This window comes from Lygodium microphyllum, chromosome 17, assembly GCF_053477565.2.
Source record: "Lygodium microphyllum isolate KBCC chromosome 17, Lygodium_microphyllum_v1.1.10, whole genome shotgun sequence".
NCBI lineage: Eukaryota > Viridiplantae > Streptophyta > Polypodiopsida > Schizaeales > Lygodiaceae > Lygodium > Lygodium microphyllum.
In genome coordinates this window covers 59,667,711-59,687,786 of record NC_141151.1, presented here as the reverse complement: position 1 = coordinate 59,687,786, position 20,076 = coordinate 59,667,711, and positions in this window count along the sequence as shown.

The following is a 20,076-nucleotide window of genomic DNA, read 5'->3' as shown; positions in this document are numbered from 1 at the left end:
TGCATGTGTAAGTGAATGCATTTGGAGACAATCTCTCATTTTGCATTCGTTCAAAGCACTTCACTGCTTCCTCAGCAAGACCATTCTGAGTATATCCTGCTATTAAAGCACTCCATGAGACCACATCATGAAAGGGAAGCTTGTCAAACACTTCTTGTGCGTTTGCAAGCAAGCCACATTTGCTGTACATATCTACCAATGCAGTCCCAACAACAATGTCTTTGTCCAGCAACCTTTCTCTAACAATCTCATCATGTATTTCTTTGCCCTTATCTGCAGCTCGTATGGAGCCACAGGCCTTCAACACACAAATAAAGGTAACTGAATTTGGACAAAGGCCCTCAAGTTGCATCTGCTCAAAACACTTCAGTGCTAGCTCACCATGCCCTTCATGTACATGTCCTGCAATCAGTGCAGTCCATGAGACTATGTTCTGAACTGGCAGCCCATCACATTAGGAGAAATATGGACTCTCTTTTTTGCCCCTTAGGGAGTGAATAAACAAATATAGGCCTAACCAATGAGAGAGCTGGGATTCCAGATTCATGTAACATGAATCTTCTAGCCATATCTTGGACCAAATCTTCCCTCAGCAATAAAATAAGGGAAAAGGGGAGTACAAAGCTGTCACTTCTTGGAAGTTTGTGCCTCGAATTTTCATTTTCTTATTTTTTATGTTTGACTTTTCTTTTCTCCCCTTTTCAGTTTCCCCCTCTTTCTTAGGCGGAACTCAAATTTGTCATATCTCTTTCCCCGCTTCTTCTTTCCTGACGAAATTTTACAGCCTCACTGTTGCTTGCCCTGTCCATAACCCTGTAAAATTTCATTTTCTTTGCACAAGCACAGAGAGAGTTTCATGTGTTTTATGAGAGTAGAGCTTGTTTTACCAAAGCCCTAAGATTCTCTTCACAAAACTCTACAGGTATATTTTTCTCTTCCATAGATGTTCTATGGTAAAGTTTTATCTCGTTTGGAGAAAACCTGTGCAAGTTATGTGCATTCTCTGACATGTAATTTCTTTTGTTTTGATGCTCTAGGAGTCTCTTACAATCAACAATAGTGATATTTTGAACACTCAACTTCTTCAACATCTTAGGTTTTCTCTGTAAACAAAGTTACAGGTATATTGTCTTGTTTTTTTGTTGCTCCACTGTTAAATTTTATCTCGTTTAGACAAAATGTATACAAGTTACATGTATACTGAGCTTTCCTGTTTTTTTACTCCAAGAATCTCCGAGGGTGAAGAACAATGATTTATTAAGAACTCAACTTCTACAACATCTTTGGGATTTTGAACACTTAACTTCTTCTTCAACATCTTAGGGTTTCTCTGTAAACAAAGTTACAGGTATATTGTCTTGTTTTTTTGTTGCTCCACTGTTAAATTTTATCTCGTTTAGACAAAATGTATACAAGTTACATGCATACTGAGCTTTACTTTGTTTTTTTACTCCAAGAATCTCTGAGGGTGAAGAACAATGATTTATTAAGAACTCAACTTCTACAACATCTTTGGGATTTTTTGCAGAGAAAGCCACAGGTATATTGCCATTTTTTACTAATGTTCCATGGTTAAATTTCAACGCATTTGGAAAAAGTCTATATAAGTTATATGTATACATTGACCCAATATTGAAGGAACAATGGTCTTGCTATAAGTCAACTTCTTGTTCAACATATCTAGGGATCTTTGTGAAAGAAATTACAGGTACAATGTTTCTTTTTTAAATTGATCCATTTAAATTTAATTTCATTTGGAGAGAACATTTGCAAATTATACACATGTTGATAGGTAACTTTTGTATTTGGTTGTTACAGATGTCTTCACGGAGGAAAAATATCAGTAGCATACTTGCAGTGGAGGTCTTCAACAGGAAAGATAATGGCGGTAATTGGATTTGTGATAAGTATTATAAGTTGGATTGGATTTTGATGCACCCAAGTACTCGAGGGAGTTTCAAGGTCAAGCGCAAGGATGTTGCAAACCCTAGCAAACATTGGAAATGTAGAATTCTAGAGTTCAGAAAAGTGTTTAATGGCACAAGTGCAATAACAGAAGTGTTGATTCAACATGTTTATACGCATAAACAAATCTTTGTACACGATGAGAACAACATTGCAAATTATAAACAAAACAGTAAGTTGTTAAATTTTATCATTGATTATTCTTTTGTATCAGAGTTGTTTTTAAAAGTCTTTGCAGTATTCTAATTCAGTCTTGTTTGATTGACAGCTCTATATCCATCGACTTTGCATGAATGGCAGAATGTGGAATGTTTAAGCGGCAAGATACATGTTTGGCATGAAGAGATAGGTTCTTTGATCTATGATAATACCTCTACAAGTCAACTTGCCACTCAAAATATCTTTTTTTATAATTCATTGTATGTGGTAGAAAGCCAGAGATTGCAGCATGTCCCATTGCCACCACTGTCTAGTGGTGAATGGTTCATTGGTAGCTTGGAGTTGTCAGGAGCTTGCAAGTCGAAGATAAAATCTGACATCAATAGTGCTATGAAACCCACCACAGGCTCCAAAGATGTGCATCTTAGTTGGTTTATTCCATTCTCATTGTTTGCACATTTGTTTGGTTCATGTGATGTTTTGAAGAAAACAAAGATTACTTATCAATGCAAGTGTCCATCCGAGGAATGGATGAGTCAGCTATTGGGTGAGTCTTGGGAAGTCAAAAGAACACATTTTGATGAGACGATTGAGTGCAAGGTCAACCAATCTGATATTACATTCAGGTAAAACTTTTTTACTACTTTGCATACCTTGATTTAATCGACATAGGTCTCGCTTAGATGAATTGTTATGTTAGTCGCATTGATTACTTACCATTATTTTTGTTTTTATTACAGGTATTTCATTGCTAGACAAACTCTGTGCGTTCGCTTTCGATATAGAAGATGGCGACTTTTGCGAGGGGAGTGGATCAGCTTGGATCAAGATATCCGAGATGACACACATACAACGCTCGTAGATGTGGTAATCTTATGGAGTGGTCATAATCCTTTCGTAGTCAGTGCAGAGAGTCATTGGCCCATTTATTTTCTGAGACAAGAAATCCAATTAATGTCCAGTGAGCCCCTCTACAACTTCTATTTCAAGTTAGATAATAGAAAAGTCAGGACTCGTAGTGAGCAATCCATGACATGTAAACAATGTGCTTCTCCACATATCCTTGAGATAGTGGAATCCTTGTAAAAAAACTTTATAAAGAGCGAATACATACCTTTTTTGAACTTCTGAGTACTTTAAATTTTAGTTTACTGTGATCCAAGCGTGCGATAATACATACTGTAATTACTCAATCGTGCAGTTAAAAATCATAATTAAATTGCAGGTTAGAGGTCTATAATCTAGAGAATATTGTCTTTGCACAATGATATATTGTAGTGCATCTCTGCTGCTTGTTTCTTACATTTTAATATTAAATTGGATCCAAAGGGAATTTCAAGGCCTTTTAGATTTATTTTCTTTAAAAAATTATATATTTTCTCTCGTTAGACTTGAATATACTCAGCGACCCAAACATATTCGAGGATATAATAATGTAGAACGAAGCGTTTGTCTGTATGAGTAATTTTAACAGTGACTTTAAAGTACTGAAATAAAGAAACTAAGGTAAGAGTTTTAATTTGAAACTTTAGAGTTAATAACTTTATAAAGAACCTTTATTTAAAACCCTAGACACATAAAAGCTATAACTCCAAACTCATTTTCACTTTCATTCTCCACTTCCCTACACTTGTGCTCTCATTTCTTCTCTCTTTGAGTGCCATGGCTACCACTCCCGCCTTCGCCGCATGGATCAGTTCCACATGCTACGCGCACATAGGGGACCAGATATACCCTAGGTTTTGCGTGACCTTGAGTCTAGAGAGCTCGCTTTCCGCTGTAGACCCTAACTCTAGTATACTAGCATCGTTTTGTGATGTAGTGAACCCTCTCACTTGCTCTATTCCCGACTCCACTCTCAGGTGGGTTCCCATGGATTTTTTGTATAGTTTGTGTGCCGGATCCAGCCATGCAAAGGTGATAAGCTGAGCCCTGGTGCATGTGGGGCAACATCTCTGCGCTAGAGCAGTGCCCACCTCGTCACAGGACCACGTCACGATGGATCTCATTGAGAGGGATGCCGCCTTTGCCATATATGTTATGTGCACTGAGGTGCAAGAGGACAGTGAGGAGGACATCGACGCACCCTCTCGGCCACTATTAGAGTACTTTGAGACGGAGCTTGAGGTGATCACTCTCGATCTGAGTGTTAAGGCAACACAGAGCTTGGCCATTGTGCACCCACCTCCCTGCCCTGATGAGATGCCCACGAGCGAAGATCCACCCCTCTCTTCTCTCCATGCTATCACCATCGAGGGGGTGGAATATCTACTCATGGAGGATGTGCTAGAGTTGTTGGAGATTAGGGAAGAAGAACTATACTGTATCATGGTGCGTGATGTACCTAGCGATTTCATAGATTTTGATTTACAGGATGCCCCACCACATGTTGATGAGGTGGCTCGTTATGATGGCACGAGCATCGATGACATCTCTGCCATTGTGAGCATCCAGGAGCAGATTGAGGATGCGGCGCCACAGTATCAGATCTCTGATGAGGAGTTCGAGCGGTTGCAGGAAAGCCTTTTTGGTCCTCGACCCGACTATGCAGTGCCTACCCAGGAGAGACGAGGGCAGCCGAGTGGCAGGAGCAGACCTGGATGCTCCATTACAGCGGCAGATAGATGATGCAGAGAAGGTAATGTTCTCGGTTTCATATGAAACTTGACCAGTAGGGCCTCTAGGGCATCGGGAGCACACACATGTGTTTTTGTCGGGATCGGGCCCCCAGATGTGCCCTAGCCGGAGGCTCGCGTCTGGGGGAGACTCAGGCCCCCAGACGCGAGCCTCCGGCCAGGGCACATCTGGGGGCCCGATCCCGACAAAAACACATGTGTGTGCTCCCGATGCCCTAGAGGCCCTACTGGTTAAGTTTCATATGAATATGATTTATATATCTTTAGCACACTCCATGCATAGTGAGTCTGATACTGAACTTGTGTGTTGCAGGAGATTGTCTATATAGATGAGTTTTCATCTAGGCAGGGTGGCCGATCTGGTAGCCAAGGAAGGGTGCAAGACTCGGCATTGAAGGAGTACGTTGGGCAGCTTGTCAATGACATTATTGTATTTCATAAGACATGCTCCCCTGCTTTTGCCGAGAACTTCTTGAAGTTGAGGGCACTAACAAAGGCTGGGCCCTTCAAGACCATCCCGACCAACTCCAGCCTGGAGAAAGTAGTGTTGCTTCGACGTTCGAAGCTTCTCTACTTATTCATGAGTACTAGGTCTGGCCCACTTTTCTCCATGGTGGCCCGTGGCATGGTTGCCGGTGTTGAAGACCCCACTGTCATTAGACAGGAACTATTGGGGCAAAATGTATTGTTGCCTATGATCAAGAATAGCTCTGACCATGGGGAGCCTAGCTCCAAGAAGCCTAGGAGAGAATAGATGTACTTATTGCCTACTGATATCGCATCACTGATGTACTGCACTTTGTAATCTTCTCTTCAAGTAATGAAAACTGATGTTTGTTGGATTCGCGTGCAATGTAGTTTGTGATACGTGTCATTTACTGTTTTTTTAACTTGAATGTTACGTTTATTTGTTGAATTTATACGTAACACGATTCGTACCCTAAATTTAATACATAGTGCTTTATCGAATTCGTGCGCAACATGTATTTGTTCGAACGCATGTAACGATAACTCAACGACGTAAATAAAATAAATATCAAGCGACTAAACAAAAATAAGACGCGCCAAAAACTTTGTATTTGTATTAATAACAATTTTACATGGGGTCCATTACAACCAAGGCTTTACAAAATGTCTTCAGAAGCTACATTCCATGTGCTTTTGAGTTGTATACCTCTATCCTTGCTGACCTCCGTGAGGACTATCTTTCCATCGCCGAAAGAACCTGACTATCCGCAGATCCCTGTCGGTGACAGTGACCCTCCTTGCATGCACCGCTGCATAGACTGAGTCTCCAAATAAGTCGATGAGGTAGGCTTCAGCAGCTTCTTGTAGTGTGAGGAGGGCCTGGGCAGTCCAGCGATCCGGTTGTTTCGCGCGTGATGTATCTGGAAACTGGGTCCTGTTGTTCCTGATCAGTATGCCCTCCATGATCTCCCGCACCATCTTCTGGAATGGAGCCTTCAGTATCAGGAGGTGAGTGGTCTTCTGGTAGTGGCGGATCTCGCGAAGAGCCACTATGCCTGGCTTCCATCGACGCTTGCGATGCTGGCGTCGTGGTGGTGGTGGTGGAGCTGGAGGACGTGGCTGCCGTATGGAATTTCCAGGGGGGTATCTCCGGGCCGCTTGCTTGGTGCATACCATGTCTTCTAGGAGAGAGAACTCAGAACTCAAAAGTGAAATGTGTAAAATGAGGTGAAACTTTAAACTTATAGCCAAACTTTTAAAAAACCCTAAAATTTCAATTAATGAATCTACGCTTAGGAAAAATATCACCAGTGCTCCGATTCACATGAAATTTTACCTGTAGGCTCCTCAAGGACACATCAACCACCCAAATTTTTTTTGGCCCCAATAGAAGCCTCTGGAGGCTTCTGATGGGGCCAAATTTTTAATATAAATGAGTTTTTCTAATGCCCAGCATGAGGGTGAAGTTTCACGAGATTCCGATTTATAAATTTGACGGTTCAATCTTTTTTTGAAAATGCGTTAACTGCATTATACTGCACTGATAATGTATTGTCAACATCGCAACTGTAGATTAAATGTATTGATAATGAGTGTGCGCAATTGCAGATTAAATGTATTGTCAACCTCGCAATGCGAAACATTGGAAACTTAAAAATTGACAAAAAATAAATCATGGGTAAAATGGAATATCGCATATCGGATATACTATTGCCAAACCACTAAATATAGTAAGGATATAGTGCATCGGCCCATGTACAACTGATCACCGACGTGTACGTGGTTGCACATTGAATTTATCCTCAACAAAACTACTTACAAAATTGGAAACTTGAAAATTCACACAATGCGAAACATGGTCAAAATAGAATATCACATATTGGATTTAGCATTGCGAAACTATGAAATACACGGTAGATAGTGCATCGCACCAAGTACAACTAGAGCTAGGGAAAATTTAGCTCCATTTTGCAGGCCACTACTATCAAATACTTGAAGGTCTACTGGAAAGATAACCCAAAACTAAGCTCCTTACAATCTACAACCAAACCTGAGCTAAAAACATAGATCCAATTACAAGGTAGCTTCTCAAAGCATATTGTTGACATTAAGATTAAATGCATCCTTGTTATTGCGGATCCTGCGAACAAGAACCAGATCTATGGGCTTAATAGTGATATGTCGGGCATGAATGGCTAAAAGTTGACCATCACTCATTAGATCAATCAAGTAGCTTTCAACTGCTTCTTGGAGAGCAAGCAAGGCTTGGCTTGACCATCGCCCCACATTCCTTTCCTGGTTCCTCGAAAAGAACTTGTGATGATGCCCTGACTGTAGATCTTGCAGTATTTCTCGCACCAACCTGGAGAATGGTGCCTTAGGAATAATCAAGTCGGCACTCTTCTGGAATTTCCTTATCTCGCGAAGCGCAGCTGTGCCTGGTCTCCATCTTCGTTTTTTATGTGTTGGAGGGCGTGTATTACGAGCTGGAGCAGTAGTGGGAGGTGGAGCAGCTGGAACATGTGGACCACCATTTCTGGACAATGGCGAACCATCATTATCGACCATACTAGGGCCACCATTGTTGGCCACAGTAGCGCCACCATTATTGGCTGCAATAGGGCCACCGTTATCGGTCACCAGGGGATCTTTGTCACTCACAGTACACTCACTAGATTCAGAAGAGTGTTGAGCTCTTGCTCTCACAGGCGTCTTTTTTATAGGAAGCTTGGAACGTGCCATGGCTGTGATGATGAAGGATAGAAAGGTGGAGGGTAGAGTGGAGAGCAATGGGAAAAAATGAAAGGAGAGACGACTTAAATACGAAACTTTCAAACTTATTGTGGTGTAAATGAATTTTAAATTTATCATTTCATTTCTATTCTCCACCCCATCCCTACCTCTCTCTATCTCCTGACACCCCCCACATGCCCCCCCTCTCTCTAGGCCAATGAATGTTCCAATGTTTGGAATTTTCATATCTTTGTCTTAGGATTTCAAAATTGATTTTTCATAATTAAAAAACAAAGTTCGAAATCGACTTTGAAAAATATAGTGACAAACCTTTGAAATTTTAAAGAAAATTTATAAGACATCTCATGTTAGAGATATGAGTATTGATGTGTCATATCCTTGGGACTTGTGCTCTCTTGTGGACTCTAAATGCATCAAAATTATTATCTTTATCTAGGTCTGCATTTTTTGCCATCTCTCTCTTGGGTTGCCAACCATTCTGCGTGCCTTTGTCTAGCTATGCTGTTTTCATATCTTGCTTTTCTCACTTCATATATTGCCCTACTTATAGATTGTGCTTGAGATGTTTTGGACTTTTTTTCTTTTTCCTCGTATCGTATCTCTAGTCTCCTATACCACCATTGGAATAATTGCCTCATAGAATTGGAATCATTGATGCCACCTCGATGATCAGTTGCCTTTTGAAAAGCACAGCGAGCTTGCCAGTGAGATCTTTCCATGCCTTGAGTTGACCATATTGCCAAACTTCCTTGATCTGCAAAGTATGGACCATGTGCTTCAAGTATATGCTGCACAAGAGATTCAACTTGATAGTCCCCAAACCCCTCAACATGTAAAACTGCTCCATTATTTTGCTGTTGAATAACACTGGGTATATTAGTGAGGTATAAAAAAACTTTAAGTACTTCATGGTCCTCCTTTGGTACTTCAAATGCTGCAAGCCACCATATTTCATTCTCCGATTGTACACTGAAGTATAAAGAATGTTTTTCATCGATGTTGGGATCCAATGCTCGATTCATAAGTGTTATACTCACACGCTCAAGTTTTTGCCCCTTGATAATCTCACTCTCATCAAGTTTGAGGACAAACTTAAGCTTGCCTCTACATTCTTCCATAGACATATTGTAAAACTTGACCATAGCAATCTGAACCCTACATATATCCAATACAAAGTTGTTGGATGCATTCAATACAAAGGCAACTTCTTTGGAACCATACTTCAATATGTGTGTGTGTTCCAGATGCGTAGGCTCACCAATTAGTTCTAAAACTTTCTCATTTAGTTGTTTTCGAGCCTTCTTCACGTGAAATGGTTTTGGCAGAGGCATTACTCGCTTAGTATTGAAGACTTGCTTAAAACCTGTATCCAATTGTTGATAGAGCATACTATATGACTCAGAACTCATTCCCACCTTGTCACATAATCCCTGAGCATCTGTAGCAGTAAACAAGTTGCTCACATCCCTAAGACGTTCACTAGCAACACCATCCACAATGTCCCCGAATTTACGATTTTCCAATGCATTTTTTACCATATTCTTGCTAAGGACTTTGGCAATAGTATCATTCTCTGCATGAGGAAACATATTTCTCATTGTAGTAGATTGAGCATATATCCGTCTATGATATTGTCCACTTCCTTTGGCTAATTGGCCAATTGGTTTAACGGATCGGATGCGTCGACGTGCCTCTTTGGTTTTTAAAGTGGGCCCAATCTCCAAAGTTTTTGTGAGCTTCCTCTCTATGTTTCGATTCTCCTTCTCCAAGTCATTGACTTTAGACTGTAACTCCATATTCTGCACGTGTGTAGCATGCATAGCATCTTCAATGACAGACATTGCTTGTTGTAGGTTCTAGTTCTCTCTATCCTTCTCAGCCAATAATCTATCCTTTTCCATCAAGGACTGCATATTCCCTTGTAATCTTGTCTGCATATTTGTCAAGGTTTGATGAGCCCCTGCTAATCCTTGTGTGACAAGTCTGCATGTGTATCCATACAATCCTTCATTGCCTTCACAAGCAAACTTTACAAATGATGTAAGCCCTTCAAATTGTGGTGGCCTTCGAGTGAGTGGATCGGGTGGATAAATGCACCCATCAACCCAAAGGTCCACATTTTTTTTGCCCTGCATTTCTTTCTTGTTGCATCTTGCATCTTATTGCATCATCTCTTTCCACAGTTCTTTTGAACATTGGTGCATATTCATCCTCCAATTGAAAGTGAATACCTCTCTTTCTCTTGGTACATCCTGCACCTGCATTCTGCAAAAAAAAAGTATGCAAATGTTAACTTGGATTAACATTCAAATCGCAGAACTACACCCCTTTGATTCACTATATCTGTGCTTTTTTTAAAACCCAGTTGGTTCTTGTCTCTTTCTCTTGCTTTCAGTCTTGATAGACCCTAATCAACCCCTAATCAGCCTGTAATCTTGGCTTTTAATCTACCTCTAATTAGCATCAAATCTTATCTTCTGTTCTATCCAAAATATTCTCTCTCTCTCTCTCTCTTTCTCTCTCTCTCTCTCTCAACAAAAATTCATCAAGGAAACCCTAAACACATTCATACTGAAGCTTGGCTAGTGGAAAACAATAACATCATCTTATCTTCTACACTAATTTACTATCTGTCACTCTATCACTTATTTTCTTTGTTCATCTCACACAGTCCTTTCTATCCCCCCCTTCTCCCCTCCTCTCTCTCTCTCTCTCTCCCCCTCTCTCTCTCTCTATGAATTGATGCTTAAGGACTGAACAACAACTGTGAAGAATAATAACATCACAAAGATTAAAAAAATAAAGATACCTCCATTATCACTGGATTGCTTGTAGTATAGACTGTTGAAGACGGAGATTTCTTACTGCATATTTCTGAAGAGGAAGATGGCTTGTAGCAGGGTAGAGTGTGTTGTAGATAGAGATTCTTTGATTTCAACAAATGGTATCAAAATTACTCCTCAATGCTGCTTCAGAAGAACTTGTATGCAAGAAACTATATTCTGGAGGGAAAGAGAAGAATGCACAAAATTTGGGACAAAACTAGAGCTTTCTGAGGGAATGAAAAAATGCCCAGAAATAGGTATATACTTGTCCAAAAAAGATGAAATTTTACAAGGAAACTCTCGAGTCAAAAAGGTGTCTCTGGGTAAAAAATAATCTTAAAATATGATGTGTACGTCATTTTATATCATTTTTTAACTTCCGCCATTTTAAGAAGCGAGAATGAGAATGATTGAAAAGTCATGAGGGCACTAAAGAGGGCATTAAAGAGTCATGAGGGCATTAAAGAATGATTGGCTGCGTTTTTAGAAAAAATAGAATTGTATTTTTTTAGTTATGAGGATTTTGAGAAAAAGTGACCTTATCCTGCAGTTTGGGAATAAAATAATAGGTGAAATCTATTGAAAACACAAAAACGAGATTTGCTTGATTGTGGAAGATCTCTTTTTATAATATTATTTTGGAATCTCTTTTTAGAGAGAGAGAGCTGAGAGAAACCCCTTAAGGGGCAAAAAAGAGAGTCCATATTTCTCCTAATGAACACTTGGACTGCTTCTGCAAGAGAGTAGCATTTCCCATACATGTCCACCATTGTACTCCCCATGTATAGCTCTTTCTCAAGTCCTCTCCTAGTTATCTCAGAATGTATGCTATGCCCTGTTTCTAAATCTCCTTCTGTGCCACAAGCTTTTAAGCAGAGAATGAATGTGCTGGTATCCACAAACACACCTTCCAACTGTATCCGCTTGAAGCAAATCAAGACTTCCATGAAACTGTATCTCGAAGCGGCTGCTTATCAAACACCCTGTGAGCCTCTGCAAGGGAACCACATTTGCTATACATATTTATCAGAGAATTTCCCACAATCAATTCTCTTTCAAATCCCATTTTTGATATCTCAGAATGTAAAGATTGGCCTGAGTGCAAGGCTCCTATGCTACCACAAGCTTTCAAGGTGCATAGAAAAGTAGCTCTAGTTGGAACCACACCCTCCTGTTGCACGTCCCTAAAGAGATCCAAGGCAGTGAGACTGAACTCATTTTGAATATATCCTGTCATTAAAGCATTCCATGACACTTAATTTCTTTCCAGCAAGCCCTTGAAGACTTTATGCGCTTCGTTTAAACTTCCACGTTTGACATACATGTCAACCAGAGCATTATTGATTAATTCCTCTTACTCCAAACCCTCTTCCACGTAGAACAAAAGTATAAACACAACAACTAAATATGTACAAAGTATCAAATCCCACACACAACTTTTGGGTGGTTTTCACACCTCCAATGTGCAGCAATACGACATCCACCCCCTCTAATCCTGCACATCCTCCGGATGGGCCAACTACCCATGATCGTTATCATCAAGATCCACAAACAGATCAATCTCTTCATTATGCATTTCCGGTATATCAATAAGATTATCTGTCATATCATCTGTCTCTTCCATTGGAGTTTCTTCTCGTTGCTCTTCTCTTGAAAATTCTTCCAATGCATAATCTTCATCATCTCCTTTCTTGAAAATCTTGATTCTTTTTCCAGCAATAGGCACTCTAAGCACTGTCCCATCCAATTCTGTCAGCTCATATGTTGCATTATCAAAGACATGTCTGACTATGTACGGCCCAAACCATCTTTTCACCATCTTCTGAAGTGCAGTATGCTGATTTTCAAGGCTGTATCAAAGACTAATACCCAATCTCCCTCTTCTATTGCTCTAGGCCGCAAGCGATGCCTGCTGTCAAACCTGTCCTTATTTCTTAGTCTAGCAACCTTCAACCTATCAATAGCTAGCTGAATATCCTCTGGTCTTCTCTTCAACTACCGAATCCGAAGAGCTAAGAGCTCCTCTCTCGTCAAATCCTCCTACCAAGGTAAAACTGGCCAAGTCAAAGCACAAGTCTCAGTCGGCATAACCGGTTTCTGGCCATACATCAACTCTGCAGGCATATATCCTGTGGTAACACTGTGAGTCGTATGATCAGCCCACAAAGCAAATGGTAGAAGTCTCGGCCATTCTCCAATCCGTCCTCTACATGCTTTGGCTAATGCTTTCACTATCGGCGGATGCCCTCTTTCAATCTTCCCATTTCCCTCTGGATTGTATGCTATGGTTAGAGCCAACTTGATTCCTAGTTGAGAGAAAAACTCCCTAGATTCATCTGTATCCAATTCACTGCGACCCGCAGTGATCTTACCCACACAGCCATACCTGTAGAAAATTTCTTCCAATAAGAACTTACACACTGCACTAGTGGTCTTCGTTCTCAAAGATTTGCCCTCAACATGATTGGTAAGATTCTCTCTAGCCAAAACAATGTATCTCATCTGCCATAGACCCATAGGCATATAACCAAGTCAACTACCCATTTATAATGAATGCATAGCGGATAGGTCGGATGAAGCTCATCTCGATGACGCACTACCGAATACATCTGACAATCCCTGCAAGTCTCAACAAAGTGAGAAACATCTCTATACATGCCTTTCCACCAATATTTCTCCTTGATTTTCTCATAAGTAGCCCACACTCCTCTAGGACCAGCCCAAGGACTCTCATGAAACTCCCTCATCACCTGTAACTGTGTCTCTCTATCACAGACAACCCGCAAAGGTAATCCGCCTCTTTTCTTTGGATGCTTCCAAAGAAATCCATCCTTGAGAAAATAACCATAGGCTTTCCTTCCAATCTTCTTGAACTCTTCATCTGTCCATTCATCTCTTTTGCTTAGTGTACTAAGGTACCTGCCAATCTGCAACCAATCTCCAACATAGAGTTCTTCTATGAAAGCCACAATATCATAGACATGGCAAACATGATCAACCATAGTGGCTGAAATTTCTGCATCATCCTCTTCTGCAAATAGCATCTCCTCATCATCATATCTGGCTCTAGACAACATATTTGCCACTGGATTATCCTTCCCTGCTATGTGTTTAAATTCCGGATTTAATGACTTGATGTATGCAATCCATCTCGGCATAGCTATATCCGGAGTAGAGCAACTCGTAATCATACCAATCAATGGCAAGCAATCTGTCTCCACCACAATTGAAGCTCCAATAAAGTACTCCTTGTCACATTTGAGAGCCGTAACAATCCCTAGTAACTCCCTCTTAATTTGCGGATATCTCCTTTGTCTCTCGTTTAGGATTTTCGCCCCAAACCGAATAGCATACATGTTTCCAACTGCATCATCTTGACCCACAGCCCAACCTATGCCAATTGGACTAGTATCAACTGTCAATACAATAGGCCTTCCGCAATTATAATCCGCTTTCCTGAGAGTAGGAGCATTCTGCAATAACTTCTTCAATTTTCGCATGGCTCTAGTGTGGCTCTCATCCTAATAGAATTTCTGCCCCTTTCGAAGCAGCTGATATAAACAATCTGCTATGTGTGCAAAATGAGGTATCCAAATCATATAAAACACACAAGCTCCAATGAATTTCCGTACCTCTGAAGTGGTAGAACAATACTCCGCAATCTTGCCTATAGCATTCACCTTATCAGGTGAGGGTTTCTTGCCATAGTACCCACACATATGTCCAACAATGACAACCTCATTCACTCCAAAAACAGATTTTTGCCCTGATAATGTCAAGTTCACTTCTTCTAACCTGGCCAAAATCTTCTCACAAGCTGAAATATGATCAGCCACAAAGTATCTGCATCCCTGCTCATTTAAACTCTCATTCTTCTCTTCTTCTGCACACATCATCCAAGAAAGGCATAGTAAGCTGAGGTATATAATCACGAAGAACCTTATGCATGACATTCATCATATGCGCAACAGAATTAGTGGCACCTTGAGGCAAGGTACACATTCTGACAAGCCCAATAGGAGTTCTCATGGTGGTTATGTCCCTGCTTTCCAAAGCCAGCTTAAACTGATCATATCCTGAATACAAATCACCTAAAGAATAGATGGCACGTCCAGCAAATGCTTCTGCAAACTCATCCACAACTGGACTTATACCAACATTCCTGATAGTAACTCTGTTAACTGGCTGCATGTCCTGTATAAATCAGAGAGTACCATTCTTCTTTGGAACTGTAAACCACCTATTTGAGTATGTTACAGATGAAGGCTCAAGAATTCCCATCCTGATTTTCTCATTCAACAAATCAATCAACTTTGGCAGGTGTGCCTTAGGCATTGGACTAGGTCGGAGGTTCCATGGAATATGAGGAATAGTAAAGATCACCATAGGAGCAACAATATCAGGATTCACACATCCAATCTCATGCGAGAAAAAAGCAAATCCCCTTCCATGTCGCTCAAGCATCTCCTAAAAGCATTGCTTCTCTGTAGGTAGCAAGAAATCACCGTTTCCAATTTTCAGTTCAGCAATAGTCTCTGCTGAAAATTTATGACTAATATGCTCCGGATTCCTCAAAATTGGCTGTTTGGCAGCCCTCTCTATTTGCTGATCACTGTCAGGTGGAAGCGGTACAGCTACCGGCTTCACCTTCTTATCCACAGTTTTGTATTTCGTGTCAACCCTGGCTTCATTATACTCTTCTGCATTACTCAAACCTTGCTGTAAATCAGTAATTCTGCACTCCAATGGGGCTGAATATCCTCAGCCCTCTGCTCTATGGACTGCATAGAAACAGCCCTAAACTCTGGACGCTGAAATATTTCAGCAGTAAATTCTGTTGGCTGAAAGTTTTCAGCTCTCTGTGTCTCTGTAAGCTGATCATAATCAGCTGGAAACTCTGTTTGCTGAATTTCTTCAGCACTCAACACTTTTTGCTGAGCCACCTCAGCCTCTGACTCAATCTGTGACACAAAATCTGCAATTTCATAAAACATGTCCAGGGATTGCACTAATACATTACTATGACAACTCTGCATATCAGTTTTCAGCATATCTTTCATCTCTTCCATCGTATCTGCACAAATCATACTGTCATACATCCCATCTATGTGCTCATTATCCTCTAAAATTCCTGCATTTTTCAATTTTTTCTCCTTCCTACATATGTACTGCCTGGCAGCTCTAGGCAACCTAGAAATCTTCTGATAGCTCATCGAACTGTTTGCTGAAATTCCAACAAAACCAGAGAAGAAAACACTGCTGCCAGGAGGCGAGAACTCCAATCTCCTCTGCTCTGTACCACTGTCGTCTCACGAAACAGCGGTACCTAATGAAAATCCGAATCCCTCATAGTGGGCAAAGATGCATCTCTGAGAGTATCCATGTTTCTAACATGGTTCACACATATAGTCATAAACTGAACTGCTCTCATACCATCTTTACTGCGAATCCGTGCATAAGCAGATCCATCATCCATTACCTTTGTTTCCATGCGCATCTCTGTGATGAATGGCTGTCCAAGAATTATGGGATAAGAACATGAATCCTGCACAAAGAAATGGAAATCCTCCTCTACATCACCAATAGAAACCCTGGCACTAGGACAGGCAGCATACAAATCACCTGCAGTGTTATTGGCGGCTCTCATACGCCACCCATGCTCTACATCCATAGGCCATCTGTTACTTTCATAAACTCCACGAACTATGAGATTAATCTCTGAACCATGATCCACCAATGCAACATAAGGCACCTGTTTCTCTCCAATTTTTACCATCGTCTCTGTAGTTGCCGTAGCCCAATGACTCCGCGAAAAGTGACTACGCGGTATCAAGACAGGCTCATCAGTTTCGGCATAATGCATAGGCTGAACCCTCTTCTCTACCTGCGGAAAAACAGAAGCATTCTCAACCATAACCTCATCCTCATCCTCATCCAACTCCCCAATCAAAACTCCCTGTGTGTCAGTGGTAGGCAATGCATCTCTTTTCCTCTTTAGGACCTCTTGAAACTGATCTTGAAACTCTCTTTTCGAGATGCCCAACACCTCAGAAATAGTGAAAGTCACCTCACTGCTAAGTATCTTGTCATTAAAGATTTTCTTCATGTCTATAGATGTCTCAATATCGGACATCAATCTAAGCCCTGGCTGCTTTCTCTCTCTAGGCTCTTGCCTCTTTTCTCTCTTTTGAGCATCTTCCATTTGTCATTCTCGCCCTGGTCTCAAAGACGGTCCTGCAGTAGGTGGAGTAACAAACTCACCCCCTCTAGTCCTTTTAGCTGCACTTGGAATTTCTTCATCCCTCTTACGCTTCTCCTCAACAAGTACATCTTCTCCCCGAGACTTAGCCAAATAAGCAAAAATAGAGTACCTGTCAACAGGCGAATCCCAACCTGTCTCAGATCTGATGCTACAGCCTGCACTAGTCAAAACAGTTTGCTGAAATTTTCCCTTGTTTGCAGTCTCCATAGCATAAGTCTATAGTGCTGACTGATTCTCTGATCCCTTCTCAATCTAGACTCCATATGCAGAAGCATCTCCTCTAGCTGTCACATAAGAAGTACGCGCAGCCATGTCATCCACTAACTTCTTCATTCCGCCTTTCCCAAAGTTGTAGCAAGTGGAGCTCCTGTCTCAATCAACCAAATCTTACCATCTTGTCCCCAATATACCAAATTCTTTCTCCTTGCATCCTGAAAAGATTCACAATCCTTGCAATGCTGATGGTCCGTACTATCACACCAAATACATCTCTGATCTTTCCTAGGTGCACTAGGAGCACTCCTAGGTGCAGTAGGAGCACCAGAAGAAATAGTAGGCGCAGTAGAAACAAACTGCTCTTTCAATTTTCCCACCAACTCCGCTTTAACTGACTCCAGTGTCAAATCCGTTATGCCTTTGATTATGTCATCAAGAGAGGTAGGCACCGATGGAGTGGATGGTTTTGGAGCAGAAGGTGTAGGCATCGGTCGTGGAACAGGAGGAATAGGAGGAGTAGAAATAGTAGGCACTGGCATAGGCCAAGAAACTAGCTGAGGAGGAGAAGAAATAACAGGGATAGAAGCAGGCATAGGAGCAGATGATGGTGTCGGTGTCATGGAACCATTCTGTAGGCGGGTCTTCCATATCCTCCTCTTGGTCAAAGTCGAGACTACATCCTGGGCATTCTGCCAACCCGTTTTAAGTCCCATAGGCTTCGTGTGATCCTCAAGAAGCTCTCCCAATTCTTCCTGAAGAGCAGGATCAACAACTTGCAAGAAAAGCTCAACTTTTTTAACATCCAATGCTCTTTGTTCAATGGCATCAAGCTGACTATACCTCTCTTCAAATTCTTGAATCAACTCTGAAGCAACTAGACCTTTGTTTGGCATGTAGACCCACTCTCGGAATAAATGCCGTGTAGCCATCCCAAAGTCCTCAAGGAAATACTCTTCTTTCAAGGCTTTCTTAAAATCTTGCCAATGTGTATTTTGAATAAAAAGATCAGTCACTTTTGTCCTCAAGGCGGGTGTGACAAGACGAAGAAAGTACTTACTCATAAGTCCAGCTGGAACTCCAAAAAACCCCATCTTGATCTCATATGTCTTCAAGTATGCTGAAACATTACGGCCATCAAATAGCTTCTTCTCATTCTCAACTGCTTCAATCGCCTTAGTTGCGCTGTTTGCATTCTCTTACTCCGAATAGAGTTGCCTTTGCTGAGACAACTGCTGTTGATGCAATTGTTGTTGTTGCTGTATATACAATTGTGTCTGTTGATTTTGAAGCTGCATATACATAGACATATTCTGCAAAATCTGGTTTAGATCATCTGTTGAGGTACTTGACGCAGCAGTCATTGATGGAGCTGAAGTAGAGGATGCAGTTGGAATTGTAGAAGAGGCTGAAATAGATGCTGAAGTATCTCCCATCCTGAAATTTTTGCGACGCTTTCACATCGGGTTCACCAAAGATGTCGAAGGGTTTGTGAAAGCAAAGTCGCGTCTTCAGAAGACCTTGATAAATTTCAGGATAAAAGATTAAACAAGTGAATAAGCAAGATGAGAAAATAATGTCAAGACTCTGTTTTATTTCAGCCAATAAGAGATTCAAGGTTCAAGAAGAAGAAACCCGAGGAGCCTTTGGATTGCATAGGTCTTCCATACATTTCAAAGAGAATTTCCAAGAATATGTCTTCATCGATGAGTGAGAAAGTGGATGAACATGGATAATCTTCTGATCCAAGTTCCATCACAGTGACTATTTACTGATATTGAGATGGCTTACGGTTAGAAACAGTCTTCAAATTTTCCATATTTATATCTGCCCTGTTCCTAGATCTGTCAGACCCAGAGATAGTCATCAGTTGTGGCTAATAAGTCAGATTTCTGGCACTTTTTATCAGGAATAAACAGAATTTCTGTTAGGGAATATGGATGCTCAAAGGAAAGCTTAGAATGTGCCTTGAAATCTTATGTTTTCTCATCAACCATGATGCACAACATAAAAACATAAATAGCAATCGGTGAGCTGGAAATTTGGACAGCACAACTTCTTTCTTCAAGATAGTTTGATGGTCTGGTTCAAGGACTAATGGTACTTGATGGTTTGGTTCAAGACAAAACTATTGTGGGATGAGCATCTATACATGGCTCTTCATGAAGCATTGACATGCCATCATCTGCATTAGAAGAAAGCTTTACAATTTCTGGACATCATCTGGATTAGAAGAAAGCTTTAAAACTTCTGGATAAGGGTGTTCCAATTCAAAAGTTTTTCAATCCATATCTATTAGCACCGTATGGGAGAACATACTATTTTCCAAGCTCAAGTACCAGTTGTAATTACTGCTGTTATGCTCTGATAGATGACTGTCCTAATTTTCCCCAGAATGACTGTTTTTCTTCTCCCCAGGATGGCTCTTTTTCTCCTCAGGACAGCTCTTTTTCTCCTCAGGACAGGTTGTTTTTTTTTACTTCAAAGACCACAAACTCTTAAATTGGTGGAGGTGAAGTAGCATATGGAATATATCCAACATTCGGTTGTACAGCTCTTTGTTATGGCCTTCTCCCTATGTTCCGTCCTCCTCCTCCGAGATCTAGCATCGTCCTCCTTATTTGTCTCACGTCCTGCTTTTTCAGAACCGTTTTTCCAGATCGATTGTTCCCAATCTCTGGTTTCTCAGGCACTCATCGTAAAACCCATACATTTGTGTAATCTGCTTGCTTTCATGGTTTCCTCCAGATTCGTTTTTCTTCGTGTCGTTTTTTTTGTTCACAATCCTCTTCCC